The sequence below is a fragment of the Coenobita brevimanus genome, chromosome 33 (assembly GCF_032717465.1).
Source record: "Coenobita brevimanus isolate Jiangsu-jjx chromosome 33, ASM3271746v2, whole genome shotgun sequence".
Lineage (NCBI taxonomy): Eukaryota > Metazoa > Arthropoda > Malacostraca > Decapoda > Coenobitidae > Coenobita > Coenobita brevimanus.
Genome location: NC_136986.1, coordinates 578,863 through 595,564, shown reverse-complemented (window position 1 = coordinate 595,564; position 16,702 = coordinate 578,863). Strand labels below are relative to the sequence as shown.

Here is a 16,702-nt window from a genome sequence, read left to right as displayed (position 1 = left end):
ATCACACGGTACCTCGTACCAGGAACGGCCGAGGAAGATTTAAGTGGAACAAAACTTGGACGCTATCACACATGTTCCTCGTATCCTCGGTAAAGGACATGCTTCTCACACTGTTGCCAGAGCCCCGTCTCGCGACTGTGGACAGTGATCGCTGTCGCTGACACAGTAAAGAATAAGGAGAAGCAACTTTTGTTTACAAACTGGTACACACGCGGAACTGCCTCAATTTCTCTATAAGGGCAAATTCAGCTGCCCTTGTCCAGGAAATCGATGATAAAGCCATCAGTACGTTGTTGTTGTGGTGGTGTTTTCAGGTGGCGACTGGTTCGTCTACTCTACCTGCAGTGGAGGCCTCAGTTGTAAACATGTAATATTTTATCGACATCACAGTTTCCTCGGTGTAGGAAATATTAACTTTTTATATGGCCTTCAAAACGATTGATATCTATTATAAAATATTAATAAATATTCAGTGTTAGGCTAAATGTTTAATAATGTAGTATGATACAGTATATTCTTTGTCGAGTAGCCTGGGTTTTGGTTTTTGCCCGTCGTATCCTCGGCAGAATCCATCCAGATGGGTTCCAAATGCCCGTGGTATCATCGGCAATTTTACCACGTTACCGTTCCGATTTACCATCGTATCCTCGGCAAACCTCGTATGAGGTGCCGTGTGATAGCCCCTTAAGAGAACAACATCAGTATCATAAGTAGTCACATAGTAATGAACATCAGCACTCCTACTGTTTACACCATTCACATTCCAGGACAAAATTTTTAGAACATTATGACCCATTTTTAACTGGTTTATCCAATCTGGTGTTCACCATTGCCAACATAGACTTAACAAATTTATCCACATGACCCTGTAGCTCATTCCACTCCCTGGAGATTATACATTTCTTTTCTTCACTGTCATGAGATTTTTCTAAAATACCAGTAATTTCAGCAAGTCCGCCACTAAAAAAGTCATGTTGTCTGAGGGTTTTCTCCTCTCCCTGTACTTGGAGCTTTCAGTGGTTTATGGGATGCAACTGCTTACTGGGTTTCACTCTTTCTATGTTTCCATTGGCTTCTTGATTATCACCACTCATCTCTATATTAATACTATTTCCTGCTTCTTCGACCACTTTATGATTATCAGCCTTTTCATCTTCACTTCTTTCCTCTGCTGTCTCTGCTGAAGCACTATTTTCTTCAACATATACCTGACCAAAAGAGTTTTCCATTATCATATTAACTTTCCTTTCCAGAGTATTAATTTTATTCCCGAGATCATGCATTAACTGGAGTACTGCCTTCATGTCCACTTCCTGGTCAGGTTTCCCTTGTGCCACCTTGTTGGTCATCGCAGCTGCACTACTGCTTGTTGCTGGTGTGTGATCTCCATTGTCATTACGTCTGGCAGCCCTCGATACCTCCCTTCTTGCCCAGACACTGCCTTCGTTAGTTGATGGTAGTTGGGATAGTGGTAGAGGAGGGTAGTGGCTTTGTCCCATGGGAGGGCTACTTTGTTCAGCCCTCACCTGCACTGCCTGGCGCACCTCACTCCCTCCATCCGTCCACCGACTTACCTCCCCACCCCCATGCTGATCCCTACCATTCACACCTGGCTCGAGCTGACCCCATCTGGGAAGGTTAATCCTGGGTCTCAAGGGGCAGGCCAAGGAGGCGGCATTGTGATTTCCGCCACAGTTACAGCACTGGGGTTCCACTCTGATTCCCGATTTTATTTTCTGGCTGCACACTGTGGAAAAGTGATTTTTTGCACAAAATCTGCACCGAGCATCCAGCTGGCAAGTCTATGTTCTGTGGTCCCAGCGACTGCACTTCAGACACAGGTTGGGTTCTTCAACATAGGGCTTCACACTCCTGTACCCTAACCCAAGTATAAAGATTCTGTCCACAATTTCTCCAGTCATTAAGGCAATAACCTGACTTCTCTCCTGTCCACGGACGGAGTTTCTTTTCGCCGACAAAAACCTTGGGTCTGATAGGACATACTCTGGGTCAAGCCAAGCAGGGTACCGAAATATGATGACTTTGGTAATTTTCTCATTCTCATCCGGCACACTGAGCACAGTTCCTTGGTAACCCGTGGTGGTAAGTTTGTCCACTGCTTCCTGGCTCCCCACTGTCACGTATGCCCTGTTTCTCCCATGTTTAAGCAGGGGCTTAAAGCTCCTGTGCTCAGTCCCCAGTTTTACCGTCCACCACACTTTTTCCTGGTACGAGAGGTCACAGTCCCTGGGGAAAAGCAGCCTCCTCCTCGCCATCTTTCCACCACATGGTTCCTCATCCAGCTCCCCCACCTCCCTTACATCTTGCTCCATCACTGCCTCATTGTCACGCTTGTTTCCCGCCTCCTTAAAACCATAATTTTTTTTTCTCTTACCGTCTGTTCTCTCTGTGTCGGGGCTGCTTATTTCTTGTCTGGCAGCATTATTCGTCCTTTTCCTTTTTTCAGCCACACTAATGACTGGGGTGATACCACCTTCCTCCATGGCCGTGTCGTTGCTCAGTACCTGGAACTTATTATTCACTTCCACTGGGTCAGGATCAATTGCGGCAGCCATGGTTATATAACCCAGTACACTTTGGGTGACAAATGGAGCAGTACAGCATATACAGGTGCCGACCGCCACCTAGCCATACATGGTGTGGGCAGTATTTCCGATCACGTAGTGGTCACCCTCAGGTCTTGCCTCTACAAAGGTCAGAGGTCAACTGGGGAAGGTGAGTGAGGGTTGAGTAATGGTGTGCGGGTGGAGTGGGCGAGGGGAGGGAGAATGAATGCGAAGTGGTGGTCACGTTATTTGTCTAATTTCTTTCATTCAGGGCATGATATAAAGGAGTTAATTTTCGAAGATAATGCTGCATTGCATCTTGTATACTGACGTCAGATAACAGGCTTTAGATTTGTGGTGAAATCAAGGGCTGGCTCATGAGAGAAATATACTTACGTGTCAGATCAATTATTAGTGCGGAGCCAGAAATTTGTGTTTATCTGTATATTTTGACTTCGGACAAAGAATGGAATCTGGATGGTTTGGACTTCTGTAATGCTTAATTAAGAAACGTCCTTTACCCTTACATGTAATTAATTTTGGAACTAAATATCATAATTATGCAACCTTTGATATGTCTGTGGCCACAGACACTCCATATATACAGTCACCTTGACCACCAGGTAATTGTGCATAAAAGAGAAATAAATTTGATGTCAGTGCACATGGCTGGATATAATTACGATATCTTTCATAAAACTTTAGAAGGAAAATAAAATCATACCCAAACTCAATGTTTACCGACATTGGTAAAGCCAAAGCAACAAGGAAAGTCTTATTAAGTAGTCCAGTGGCCTCCTGCCTCTAATAACCTCTTGCAGTCTTCGCGGCAGAGAGGAAACAATGTTGATGGTTTGCTGGTTTCGTCTGAACAGCTCCCACTCGTCCGTGGTGTGCTGGAGTAGGCGGGCCTGTGTCCTCTCGTTCTCTGGCTCCCACGCGATGACAGTCTGTGCCCACACAGTCTCGATGGTTCTGCACTAATGTTTGATCTGTCATGTCAGCATATTTATCTCATGAGCCAGCAACTGATATCACCACCGATCTAAAGCTTGTTATCAGACACCGCTATACAAGATACAATGCAGCATTACCTTTACCTTTTACCGAAGTGCCGGTCATGTGACGTTAGCGGCCATGGAGCACCATCTTCCTCTATCCTCAGGTATCTTGATTAACTCCACATTCCTGATTCTTTCTTGTTAATAGCTTCTTATACAATCCATATACTTTAATCATTGTTTACTCTTGCTCTTCTTCCCTCTATTCTTCCAAGTAAGCAGTCATTTTCAAGTTCTTTTACTCTTATAACGTCCCAAAAATTCCGTCTGTCTTTTCTTTATAGTCTTCATGATTTCTCTTTCCACTCCTGCCCTTCTCAGAACTTCTTCATTTGTTACTTTTTCTATCCATGATATTCGTATCATTCTTCTCAAAAACCATACCTCATCTGCTTGTAATCTCTCTCTCATTTTCTTCTTTACTGTCCACCTTTTGCACCCGTATAGTAGCGTCGACCAGACAAAAGATTTCAACACTCTTATTCATGTTCTCATATCCACAGTTATGTTAGTTAAAAAATTTCTTATTCGTCGGAAAGCTCCTTTAGCAATACCAGTTCTCACAATTTCCTTCTCACTTCCTCCGTTATCTGATATAACAGTACCCAAGTATTCGAAACTTCAATGCAGCATTATCTACCGAATATTGACTCTTTTATCATGCCCTGAATGAAAGAAAATAGACAAATAATGTGACCACCAACCACTTCGCATTTCATTCTCCCTTCCCTACCTCCCCTCCTCCCGCTCCCTTACTCCACCCTCGCACTATCACTCTTCCCCCCCAGCCACCTTCCCTTCCCTCTCTGGCCCCTCCCTCTCAGCCCCTCTTACTCCATTGTGACTCGCCGTGCATAAAGGAAGCAGTCTGAGGCACAGGGTACCGAATGATAGGTGATTATTTATGACCACGACTGTACGAGTTCACAGAACATGGTATTACGATGACTTGTTTCATGAAATTAAAATTGATGGATTGTATATTTATGGGAGGGGAAAGTATCTTGGGTCAAGGAAAGCCTGAGTCAGTGGGTGAATGGAGGTGTGACTGGTTTGTGGTGAAGGCTGGCCGACATTTCCAATTCCTTACGTCTAGATATCCATACCACGTTTAATGTACTGCATTATTTTTACTTTTTTTAATTTACTCTATATTTATATATAAGGGTGTCACAGATATAGTGTGTGATTAACGTCACTCAACTAACAAATATTTTCCCGTATAGTTCGATTCTTTTTCGCTTCTTCACTGTGGCCACTTACCAACGTCTGGTAAGCCTGCCATTTGTATGTTGCCAGGGCTACTGTTTTGGCATATTCATAATACAACCACACTTTAACCCCTAAAACGCGGATCGTCGCATTTGCGACGGTCGGCCCAAAGGGCAGAACGGCGGGTCGTCGCGTTTGCGATTTGAGTTAATTTTGAATAACCGCGGGCAAGCATGCTCCAGCTGGTATTGTCTATCAGTCCTGCCACCCGTGAGCTACGTTTAGCACACTTGACCTTTGTACTACTGACCTCGGTTGTTGCCAAGTCTCATTTTTTTTACCCACCGACGCACCGATGTGCGGCCCTCCCTCGTCGTGCGATATGGCAACGCGCGGACGGCTGATACGTGTCAATCTGCGCCGTCATCTCGCAAGCACTTTTTGCTACTGGGAAACGCTTGTTTCCCCAGTTGTCACACTGTCATTTTTTCGCGCGGTTTGCCCCAGAATAGCGTCAGTCCACGCAAATCTGCCACGGTGACACCATGTCTAACTCGAGCTCTTCCGAGTCTGTGCCTTCTAGCCCTCCGAAAAAGGGTTTTGTGACCTCAACCCCCTTCAAAACCTTACCAGGAACTACTAAGGGGCTAAGTGACTCTGCAATAGCCTCAGAACTTTTGAAAGCCTCAATGGACTATGGCAGTGATGTCGGTGTGTGGTCGAGCCTGGCTGAGTCTGACACACAATCTAGTGCAGAGTCCGGGCCAGAAGTGATTGTTTCTGTGCTGGAGGAGAGTGTGTCAGTGCCCAGCACCTCAACAGGGAAGGCTCTGGTGAGAAGGGGCCTCGAGTATGGGTAGGGGGAAAAACGGAAAAGGAGCGGTGACCCCAGCTCACCGCCATTGTCCCCTACACCACGTCACGCCACCGCAAGCCCGCCACGTACTCCCAGCCCTGTTCTCTCGTCCTCCTCCTCTGCTGTTCTGTCTCCTGAGTCGTCGGAGTCTCCTTCACCACCGAGAAAGGGAAGTAAAAGAGCATCTTTACGTTTGAGAGGTTATCGTAGGCCTAGTGTTCGTGTTGGTAGAGTTAAGTCCCCTAGTATAAGGCTAACTCGCACTAGGCAACTCAGGAGTCACGCCACCGCGAGTGACCTTGAGCCCAGTGATAATGTCCCTCCCACCACCACCACCACCACCACAACACCAACACGACCTGGGATAGCCTCTGCCTCACCTACTGTTGCCCTGCCTGCCTCACCCACTCCCACACGACCTGCCTCACCCCCCGCCGCCCCAAGCACCTCCCAGCCTAGGCAGGGAACGCTGGATGCCTTCGTGTGGTCAGAGGGATCAGATTTTGTGCCTGAGGATCTGCCCTTTGACAACAGTGAGTGTGGACTTCAGGCTGACTTCCCTGTGGACGAGGATGGTGAATGCCTTGACTACCTGTTGGCCTTCCTTGACGACGAGGTTATGGAGCACATCTGTACCGAGACAAACAGGTACGAGGGGCAATGTGCTCCAGTTCGCGAAGGAGAAGGTGAGGCGGCCACGCCATCCACGTCGCGGATGGCAGCATGGGTGCCTCTTACGATCCGCGAGCTTTTTGTATTTATTGGATTGATGTTGCTAATGCTGCACAACTGGAAACACAAGTTAGAAGAATACTGGACTTCCGACGAGCTGTGCCCAACACCCATTTTCAATAAATACATGAGCCGCGATCGTTTTAGGCAGCTGATGACTTATCTTCACTTCGCGAACAATGATGAGCCTTCTCAAACTGACCCATTATGGAAAGTGAGGGGAATCCTGAACATGATCAAGGATAAGTTTACGAGGTTCTTGCGCCCGTTCAAGAAAGTCGTGATTGACGAGTCTTTGGTATTGTTCAGGGGCCGTCTTCGGTTCGTCCAGTACATTCCAAGCAAACGCCACCGCTTTGGAATCAAGTTTTTCATGCTGTGCGACTGCAAGACGGGGTTCATCCTTGACTTCGTCATTTACACCGCCAGCAATGTCAATTTGGATAAGACTGACCCCCTTGGATTCTCTGGTTCTGTGGTGAAAGTGCTTTTGGAAAGGTACTTTGGCGAGAATCATGTCCTGTATACGGACAATTACTATACCGCTCCTAAACTCGCCAAGTACCTTTCTGAACACGGCGTCGGCTCCTGTGGCACTGTCAGAAGTAAAAGGGCACATTACCCTGCCTTCCCCGAGGCTGAAAAGTCAAAGCGGGGAGATGTGCACCTGAAGAAATCTGACAAGATGCTTGCGATCAGGTGGCATGATAAGAGAGTCGTGAACATGCTCACCACAGTACACAAGGGTGAAATGCTGGCAACAGGGAAGGTCGACAGAAGGACTGGCGAGCCTGTGATGAAGCCTGATGCTGTCATTGACTATAACGTCAATATGCGGCTGGTGGACAAGTCTGATATGATGATTGGAGAGATTGACTGCCTGAGGAAAAATCGTCGTTGGTACAGGAAGGTGTTCTTGCACTTGATTGATATGTGCATGTTGAATGCCTTCATCCTGTATAAAATCAAGAACAGGAAGCCAGCCAACTACTCTCTCAGACGATTTTCCAAGACTTGTGTCTACCAGCTGCTTCAGCGTTACGGCCAGGTTCTTTCTACAGGTCCCAAACGCCACCCTCACACACCTCCAGACCGCCTACAGTGTATGGCCTACCTTCAGCGACACTGCCTGGAGCCACTGCCAGCCACTGCAAAGAGGGGGAAAGCACTGAGGAGGTGTCATGTGTGCAGCCACACTACCAGGCAGGAAAGAACCTTTAGGCGCACCTCCTTGCAGTGCAAAGAGTGCAAAGTTCCCCTCTGTGCTTACCCGTGTTTCTTTGACTACCACAGCCTAAGTAGATTTTGAAAATAAGGGTAAGAATCTTTGAAATAATACTGAGAGTGACAGTGATAATATTGTTTAGTTTTCTTTTACGTGCTGACAGTGACAGCCTGATGAGTGTAAATTAGTGTATGTACTTGTAAAAGCACTGACAGTGACAGTGTTTTTTGGTGTAAATAATTGTACATAGTAATAATATAAGTATTGCGAGTGACAGTCACTCCAGTGTAAGAAGATGAAAGCATATTTTCCTATTCTATGTTCTGACAGTGACAGTTTGTTGTGTAGAAAATATTATTTTTATAACACTGGACAGTGACACTGATGAATAAGGCAAAAAAAAGAACAGATACAGTGAAAGTGAGCGATAGAAATGAAGTGCGAGTGGCCGACAGGAGCGAGAATAAAGTGCCTGCCGTAAGGCTGAATAAACTCGCGCTGCGGTGGTCTTCCTCAGTCCCAATCCACAATACTGGCAGTGACAGTGATTTTTATGGCCGTAATAGTGACAGGCAAACGTTTGCGAAGTCCTATGATGAAAAAAAATGTAGTATACGTGTTTTTTGCCGAGAAAAGGCAAATGTGACAATATTGACGGGAAGATCGCCACCGCGCTGCATGTCGGCTGTGCGCTTCGTTCATTTTAGCCTTATTTTCAGTTCTTATTTACAAATACGGATTCCAAACAACCTGTACGTTGTTGTATAAAGTGTACTGTGACAGATTGAGGCTGTGGTAGAAAGAAAACCGGGTTTCTGGAGGTGTGAGAGTGAAGACTTTGTTACCCAACTTTGCAAGTCTTCACAAGTCCTTTGGTAGTCAACGAAGGCTCAACATGTGGCTCAGGAGAAAGCTGAATGTAAGTACTATATGCCATAAAAATTTTAATGCTCTAGGTTTAATCTATGATTTTTGGCAAATATTTTTCCACAGGTACTCAGACCCCGCTACAACCCCGCCACAGCGGGGGGATCGCCCGTACACAGCCGCGTTTTAGGGGTTAAAGAGTGGGGATGTGGAATGGGGTCCAGCATCATACAATAAATATATAAAGGAAATAAGTATAACATCTGAAATACCTACCATGGCAACCGACCACCACCAGGACATGGCGAGCTTCCGGAACAATTCGCCGTCAAAACATGGACGATTCCCCGTCAAGACCGTTCGCACCCAAGACGATTCCCTGTCATTCTAGAAAAATACTTAATATTATTTAACCCGCCCCATTCCGACGTTTTCTGGGCAGTGGTACGTCCCAGTTCTGACATTTTTGGACCTTTTTTTTTTTTTTGCTCAAACATCCGCTTTTGGTGAGAAACATCGAAAATTCATAGAGAAATCGCTCACCTGAGGTTTAAAATACTCGATTTAGGCACGAGTACTTCCTTACCTGAATGGGTTTTCTAACAGGCTGGCACCAAAGAAAACGAGTTCTATGGAAGGGTAACTATTTTATCCATTCATAAACAGTATTTATTTACTTGGTACGAATTTATATGTAGTACAAGAGTATATTGGTTTTCAAACAGTAATATAGGCATTATAAGCATTGTTTCACTCACTAACTCATCACCATTCATGACCTTTTTTTCCCACATTACCTGATCATCATTTCTGACTGTTTCTTCCTCTAATGCTATGTAAACTTTGTCCTCCACATTGTCATCAATTGGGGAATCACTCTGGCCCTGAATGTCTTTATTGGCCAGGTCACTGGTAACAGGTGAATTGCTGAGACAATGGCATGCAGGGGGGGGGGAGAGGTTATGCGGTGTAAGGCATTGTCCCTGCTTGGCATCTTGTAGAGGAATAGAGGAAGGTGTCCCGTGTATACGTGCCAAAAATCACTCGCGAAATCACTCGCGAAAATTGAAAATTGTGCAAATTAGGGACCTTGCAATGTTGCCGCGTTAATTCATGTCGCCGGGACATGAGTGCACATCATGTGCGGACGTCAATTCACGTCGCCGTGATGGCGCGGGTTAATTAATACAATAATAACTAATTTTCCTGGGGAACTGTCAAGGTCTGTGTTTATTCAATAGCGTAGGCTTTGGATATTATTCGTAAGTTGCACTTTTAGTTCATAATTAACGTGTTTCTACTTCACTGTTGTCTACTTTGAATTATATTCTGGCGTACACTTATTTTTATAAACATAATATGGAAGTTATTCACATAATTTGAAAGTATGTCGATCGTTCACTTAAGGTTATTATGTATTTATATAAATGTCAATGCTTCGTACCTAGCTTTATGTTAAAGACGAAGTGAAACATCGTACATCGCTTGATTCACGTTTCAATATATTTGTTTTTCCATTAATACCGACTACTTGATGCCATATTTTATATTCATTATAAAAATAAAAAAACCACCATCACTTTCATAATTCGTATAACTCAAAAACTAGTTTATTTGGTGAATAAACTTATATGTAAACACATGACGGCAAAAGGTCCTGAAGGCAAATTGTCTTGTTATTGTCGTGACTGCGAATTGACCTGATGGCGAATTGTCCTGAAACCCATGGCGACACCCCCCCAGGAGGAGACCACAGAGGGGCTCTGAGAGTATGCTTATTGCCAAGGCAGTACGGACCTATGTCCCCGACTACCTTGTGCCCTTTTCCCCAGAACGGACCCAGGGGGAACATCACAGTCCGAGTACATTACCCTCCAACCGGACCAGCCCTCAACAGGTTCGGGGTGGGGCTGAATACTTGGTCCCAAGTAGCACCCAAGTGATGGCCTTTAGCCACACACATAACGTGACGGCCTTTAGCCAAACACCAAGACGGCCTTAAGCCGCTCAACTGCTGCAATCCCCCCTCCTCTCCTGCAGAAACTGGTGACGGCCTTCAGCCGCACTCGGGGAGAGACAGTAACGCCCCCTCTCCTTCTGCAGCTGCCTCCAAGAGTAAGACACCGGTGATGGCCATCAGCCGCACTCGCAAGCGGGTGATGGCCTTCAGCCGCACCTCGACTGCTCATCACTCCCTGTGCAGGACACCGGTGACAGCCTCCAGCTACACCTGTGAACAGGTGACAGCCTCCAGCCGCATCTCGCCCATGGTCCTGCCTAGAAGTCGGGCCCTGGTGACCGCCTCCAGCCGCACCGACAGGAAAGGAACGGTCTTCAGCCGCCCTCCTCCTGTTGCCCATAGGACTTCGGCGATGGCCTTCAGCCGTGCCAGGGAGAGACACTCCAACAAAAGCCTCTCATCCCCTGAGACTTCCCCTGCGGAGGACGACCCTTGCTTGGCTCGCTCCTTCTGTAGCCGAGCGGGACGCTCCTCCATTTCTTCCCACAGAGGCACCCCCAGGAGGAACTTCCTTGTCTGGAGGAGGTGTGGTGAGGCCCCGTGCTGTCCCCGGGACTGTGTACAGTGCAGCTGGTGCCCGTGGGAGACGACCAGCTGATGGACTCCTGCCGGAGGCGACGCCGCAGTTCAACCCTGTCAGCGGCCCGACAGGAGGGATACCGCAGACACCGGACTCCCCAAGGCGCCCCTGTAACCCTGGGGTACGACCTCCCCAGGACTAGATGACGGCGACCTCCTCCCCAGGGTGGGCACAGACAAGCACGCCTACTTGCTCTGTTTGGCCCAAGCCCTGAGGACCAGACCACTCAGCAAGGCCCCATGAGCAGAGGGCCTCTCATCACACCCAGCAGCAGCCCACAGAAGATGACGTCACCCCTGAGGGTTGTCCCGTGGCCTTTACAAGAAGGGATACCTGACGGGACTCCTCCAACACCTGACTGACACCTGGGGACCACCAGACTCCTGCAGCCCAGTTGGAGCCCTCCGGTCTGCCCAGTGTAACGGTGAATGACTAATGTATAGTGTGATACTGGTATTCGTGTTGTATACTGTGCCTAGCTAGTGCCCTGGTGACTGAGTAGTATACTGTGTGTTTTTTCATGTTCATATTGTGTACTGTGTCTGACTAGTGCCCCTACCACCGCATAGTATATTGTGTGATACCTGTATTCGTATTGTGTACTCATGATCAAATAACATACTGTACTGTGTGAGACATACATCAATCTTGTAAAAAGTGTCCGTGTAGTGCTCTTGTGACTGGATAGTATCCTGCATGATACTGATACACCACAGTCCATTTGGAGCCCTCTAGTCTGCTTAGCGTATTTGAGACTGAATAGTGTATTGTGTGTTACTTACATTCATATTGTATACTGTGAGTTGTAATTAAGATAAACACGTGTAAGGTTGTTGTCCAGAGTTTTTTTTGCCCTTCTCGCTGTGCGTTCTAGCTCTGGTCTCAAAAGAGGACCCTGGCTCTACAGCTAGTGTTTCTAGGACGAGAAATCGACCTAGAAACACCTAGCATAACATTGTTGTTTACATTTATCCCATATTAACCCATATATATGCAACCAAACATATGCTGCCCATCTCAGACACAGTCAGGGATACAGTAGTGATGGAATTCATTCATAAAATGCTACAGCCTACTACAGTTCAGTTGCCAGATTGCATCTGACAGACACTAAGAGGGTCAGGATCGGGTGTACTCAGTAGTACACATACTAGTGTTTAGGTAAGGTGTTTTTTGGTTTTCATTTTTTTTTTTCATGGTTTTCATGGTGTTGCAAATTATTATCCTATGTATGTTTTGATGCTTCTTCCTTAGCCTTTATCATTCTTTTTCTGCGCCTGCCCTCCTCTCGTCCTATTTCTCTCATCTTTCCTGTCACTTCTTATTGCTCTTCTTTCCTTTACAGGTGGCTTTACATTGAGTGACAAGCCAAATGGTTTCCTGTAAGCCAAGAAACCATTTACAACGCTGGATGGTAACCATATAACCAACCCATATGTGCTCCCTATGTATCAACAAGTGGGTTGGTGGAGGGTTAGTGCCCTTCCCTGTAAAACCAATAACTCAAAGTCAAATGGTCACTCCTTATGGGATTATGGCATCTGGCAATAGATAGATAGATAGATAGATGTTTTGATGTCAAAATATGGCAGAATGACTGGAAAGCACTGCCAAGATAACGAGGGGTACTGTACATACAGTAGTGTATAGGTAGGGTGTTTTTTGGTTTTCATTGTTTTTTCTGTATGGTTTTCTTGGTTTTTACCATTACTTTGGATATTCCTATGTGTGTTTTTGTGCCTAAATATGCCTGAATGACCAGAAAGCACTACCAAATTAAGCATAGGAACTGTAGAAAATGTGAGTGTGTTTAAGTACTTGGGTAGTGTGATGAGTAAGGATGGAGGTTTGGAGGGTGAAGTGCTTGAAAGGGTGCAGCAGGGAAGAAGGGTTGCTGGTTCTTTGAAAGCAGTGATAAGAAACAGGGAAGTGAGCATGGAAATGAAAAAGTTACTACATGACAGTATTGTGATACCAACTCTAACGTATGGAAGTGAAGCTTGGACATTGTTGGAAGGACACAAGTCAAGAGTGAGAGCAATGGAAATGAGTTATTTAAGAGGAGCCTGTGGAGTTACATGGAGAGACATTCTGACGAATGAGGATATAAAGGAGCTTTGTGGTGTGGATGTGGATGTGATAGGAAGTGTTATGAGGAACACACTGAGGTGGTTTGGCCATGTGGAGAGGATGGAGGGTGAAAGACTGACGAAGAGAATGTATGTGAGTGAGGTGGAGGGGGGAAGAGGGAGGGGGAGGCTGAGGATGAGATGGAGGGATGGGGTGAAGAGGTATATGAGAGAGGGGGGGGGGTGAGTTGGGAGCAGGGCAGTGAAATGGCGGGGGACAGGACGACGTGGAGGCGATTTGTTTGTGGCCACCCCAAACGGGATTGAGGCGTCTGGCAATAGATAGATAGATAGAACTGTAGAAATAAGTTAGGTATAGGCTGGAGGTTGGGTATAGGTAGGGTGTGGGTATGGTAGGGGAATAGTGTTCATTATGCAGATGTTGCCACTACCCAGACATGCCTTTGGCTCTATTATGTCTGGATAAATGATGGATTACTGTACACATTAATCTGTTGATTCCAGGCCAATGACATCTGATAGATTTACATGGTTCTATTGAGGTAACATTAAGTACTTGTCCACTAGATAGTTTACTGTTCTGTATGTAAAGAAGTGATCTGTAATTCAGGTGTGTGGTGAGAGAGCAACTGGATATGCACAAGGCAGGTTGCTGACAGCTCATCAGAGGAGCTGATGTGGACTCTGCAGATCCCAGCTAAATGGTAACGACTGTGCCAAGAGACGGATCTTCATGTTGGTGTTTCTGGATCTGCCTGTAGAAACTGTTGTATTGCAAGCTATTGTTTTGCATGGCTAATGTATTGCCAAGTTATACTGTGCATCATTCAAATGGAATCTGCACAGAATGAAGTGTAATCCCACCTTTTTTTGGCTCTAAAAAGTTTTTTATTATCTTCAGTACAGGAATGATGTACTGTACACTATGGCTTACTGTCAAACTGTGCCACAATTGATGTTATCCATGTCTCTGATGCACAATAATGAGGTGGCAGGAAATTCAGAACACATTCCAAAAGTAATAGAGCAGTTATTTGATGATTACTCATGGAAGAAATGTCATGTTAAAAGAGTTAAAGATTTAGTAATCATGAATAACACACTAAAGTGATTTTAAATGTCAAATAAAATGTATTTTGTTTGTTACTACTAATATTGTATACAAAGTTTTACAAACCAACCCTTACATATACTGAAAAACAGGATTCTTAATTTGGCTGTTTTTATTTCCATTTCCATATGTCTTATTGCATGCAATTTTAATACTGGAATCATAAAAATAGATCTGAACATATATATATATTTTTTGTCACAGCATAAAGCTCCATGCAAAAGTAGAGTTTGCTGGACAGTGTTATTAACTTCAAGGAGATGCTGGTCTAATGGCAGCTGTTGTTCCAGGTTCACAGCTGATGTCAGAGCAGTGAAACAGTGACAAACAATGTCGTCATCGGGGTGCTGCCTGAGTAATAGATGATAAGCATAAACCAGAACTGAGGGCACATCTTATGTTGTGTTAGCACATCCAACAAGAAGTATCGTGGCCAACAACTTACGGGTTATTATCCATGTAATGTGGTCTGGAAGAATTTTTTTTTATTTTTTTCCCTGCACTGGAGCTGATCTTGGATGATTTACCTGGTGTGGTATCCTTTGGAGTATCTGTTGCTACAGAGATAATAGGTAACAGCTATTGAAATAAGGAAGACAGCAATTATTTCAGTCTGAACTGATATCTGGCTGAGCAGTGATGGCCTGTATATTTGGAGTTAAGGTTCAGAAGCATTTGCATGTGTTAATAATCAAGTGTGTCGGGAATATTGTAAAGGAACAATAGTCTCTGTTGAAATTTTATCATTCTTATGTAATTACAATTACTGTTTGGTAATAATGATGAATTTTTGAATATTATTGTTCACTCGTAATGGGAACATCTTATAACTGAGCATTAATACAGTATACATAAGTCATCATATTGGTGGTAGACAGTAAGATAAACACTTAAAGTAGTTATGTATGGTAGAAATTGAGAGAGGTGGCAGGAATGATATAATGGAGGCAGTAATGATAGACAGTAAGATAAACAGTTAGGGTTGAGTAGTTAAGTATGGTGGAAATTTAGAGAAGTGGGAGGAATGATATAATGGAGGCAGTAAAGGAGGAACCAGATGTAAAATCAGAGTGTGTGGTGAGTGATAAAATAATGGAGGCCGTAAAGGAAGAACCAAATGTCAAGTTAGAGTGTGAGGTGGGTGAAGAAGTGTTCTCCACTGAGAATGAAATCATCCAGGACACAGTGCCCCTCTCACCTGAAGCAAAGCAGTTCAAATGTTTAGATTGTGGTAAAGCATTTCCGTCTAAGAACAGGCTTATCCGGCATACGGTAGTTCATTCAGGTGTGAAGAATTTCAAGTGTGATGTTTGTGGTAAACTGTTTGGTTGGAAAAGTGTTCTCAGCAAACACCTGTTAATTCATTCAGGAGTGAAGAATGTCAAGTGTGATGTGTGTGGTAAATTGTTTAGCCAGAATAATGAGCTCGCCAAGCACCTGCTGATTCATGCAGGAGTGAAAAATTTCAAGTGTGATGAATGTGGTAAAGTGTTTGGCCTGAAACATCATCTGGCCAAACACCTATTAATTCATTCAGGAGTGAAGACCATGAAGAATTTCAGATGTGATGAATGTGGTAAACTGTTTCATCAGAAACATGACCTTACCAAACACCTATTAATTCACCCAGGAATGAAGAATTTCAAGTGTGATGAATGTGGTAAACAGTTTGGCCAGAAACATCATCTTGTTGATCACTTATTAATTCATTCAGGAGTGAAGAAATTCAAGTGTGATAAATGTGGTAAATTGTTTGTTCAGAAATCTCATCTGTCTAGACATCTATTAATTCATTCGAGAGTGAAGAATTTCAAGTGTGATGAATGTGGTAAACAGTTTGGCCAGAAACATCATCTTGCTGATCATCTATTAACTCATTCAGGAGTGAAGAATTTCAAGTGTGATGAATGTGGTCAACTGTTTAGTCTAAAACATAATCTCACCAAACACCTATTAATTCATTCAGGATTGAAGAATTTCAAGTGTGATGAATGTGGTAAACTGTTTGTCCAGAAATCTGATCTCACCAAACACCTTTTAATTCATTTAGGAGTGAAGAATTTCAAGTGTGATGAATGTGGTAAACAGTTTGGCCAGAAACATCATCTCACCAAACACCTATCAATTCATTCAAGAGGGAAGAATTTCAAGTGTGATGAATGTGGTAAATTGTTTGGCCAGAAAGCTAATCTGGCCGAACACGTATTAAGTCATTTAGGAGTAAAGAATTAAATGTGATGAATGTGGGAAACTGTTTTGTCAGAGAAATGAGCTCACCAAACACTTGTTAATTTGCTCAGGAGTAAAGAATTTCAAGTGTGATGAATATATAAACTGTTAGGCCAGAAACATCATCTACCCGAACATCTGTTAAATTCATT

The 16,702-nt window shown here is 44.5% G+C and overlaps 1 long non-coding RNA gene across 1 annotated transcript in view; it reads left to right on the top strand.

Annotated features, from left to right (window-relative positions):
- The window catches only part of LOC145395775 (uncharacterized), a 34,154-nt gene extending 19,451 nt beyond the window's left edge, over positions 1-14,703 (top strand). The window contains exons 2-3 of the long non-coding RNA XR_013896667.1: positions 13,821-13,914; positions 14,612-14,703. This is a non-coding gene — a long non-coding RNA (uncharacterized LOC145395775). The remainder of the gene's footprint in view (positions 1-13,820; positions 13,915-14,611) is intronic.
- Positions 14,704-16,702: the final 1,999 nt, after the last annotated feature.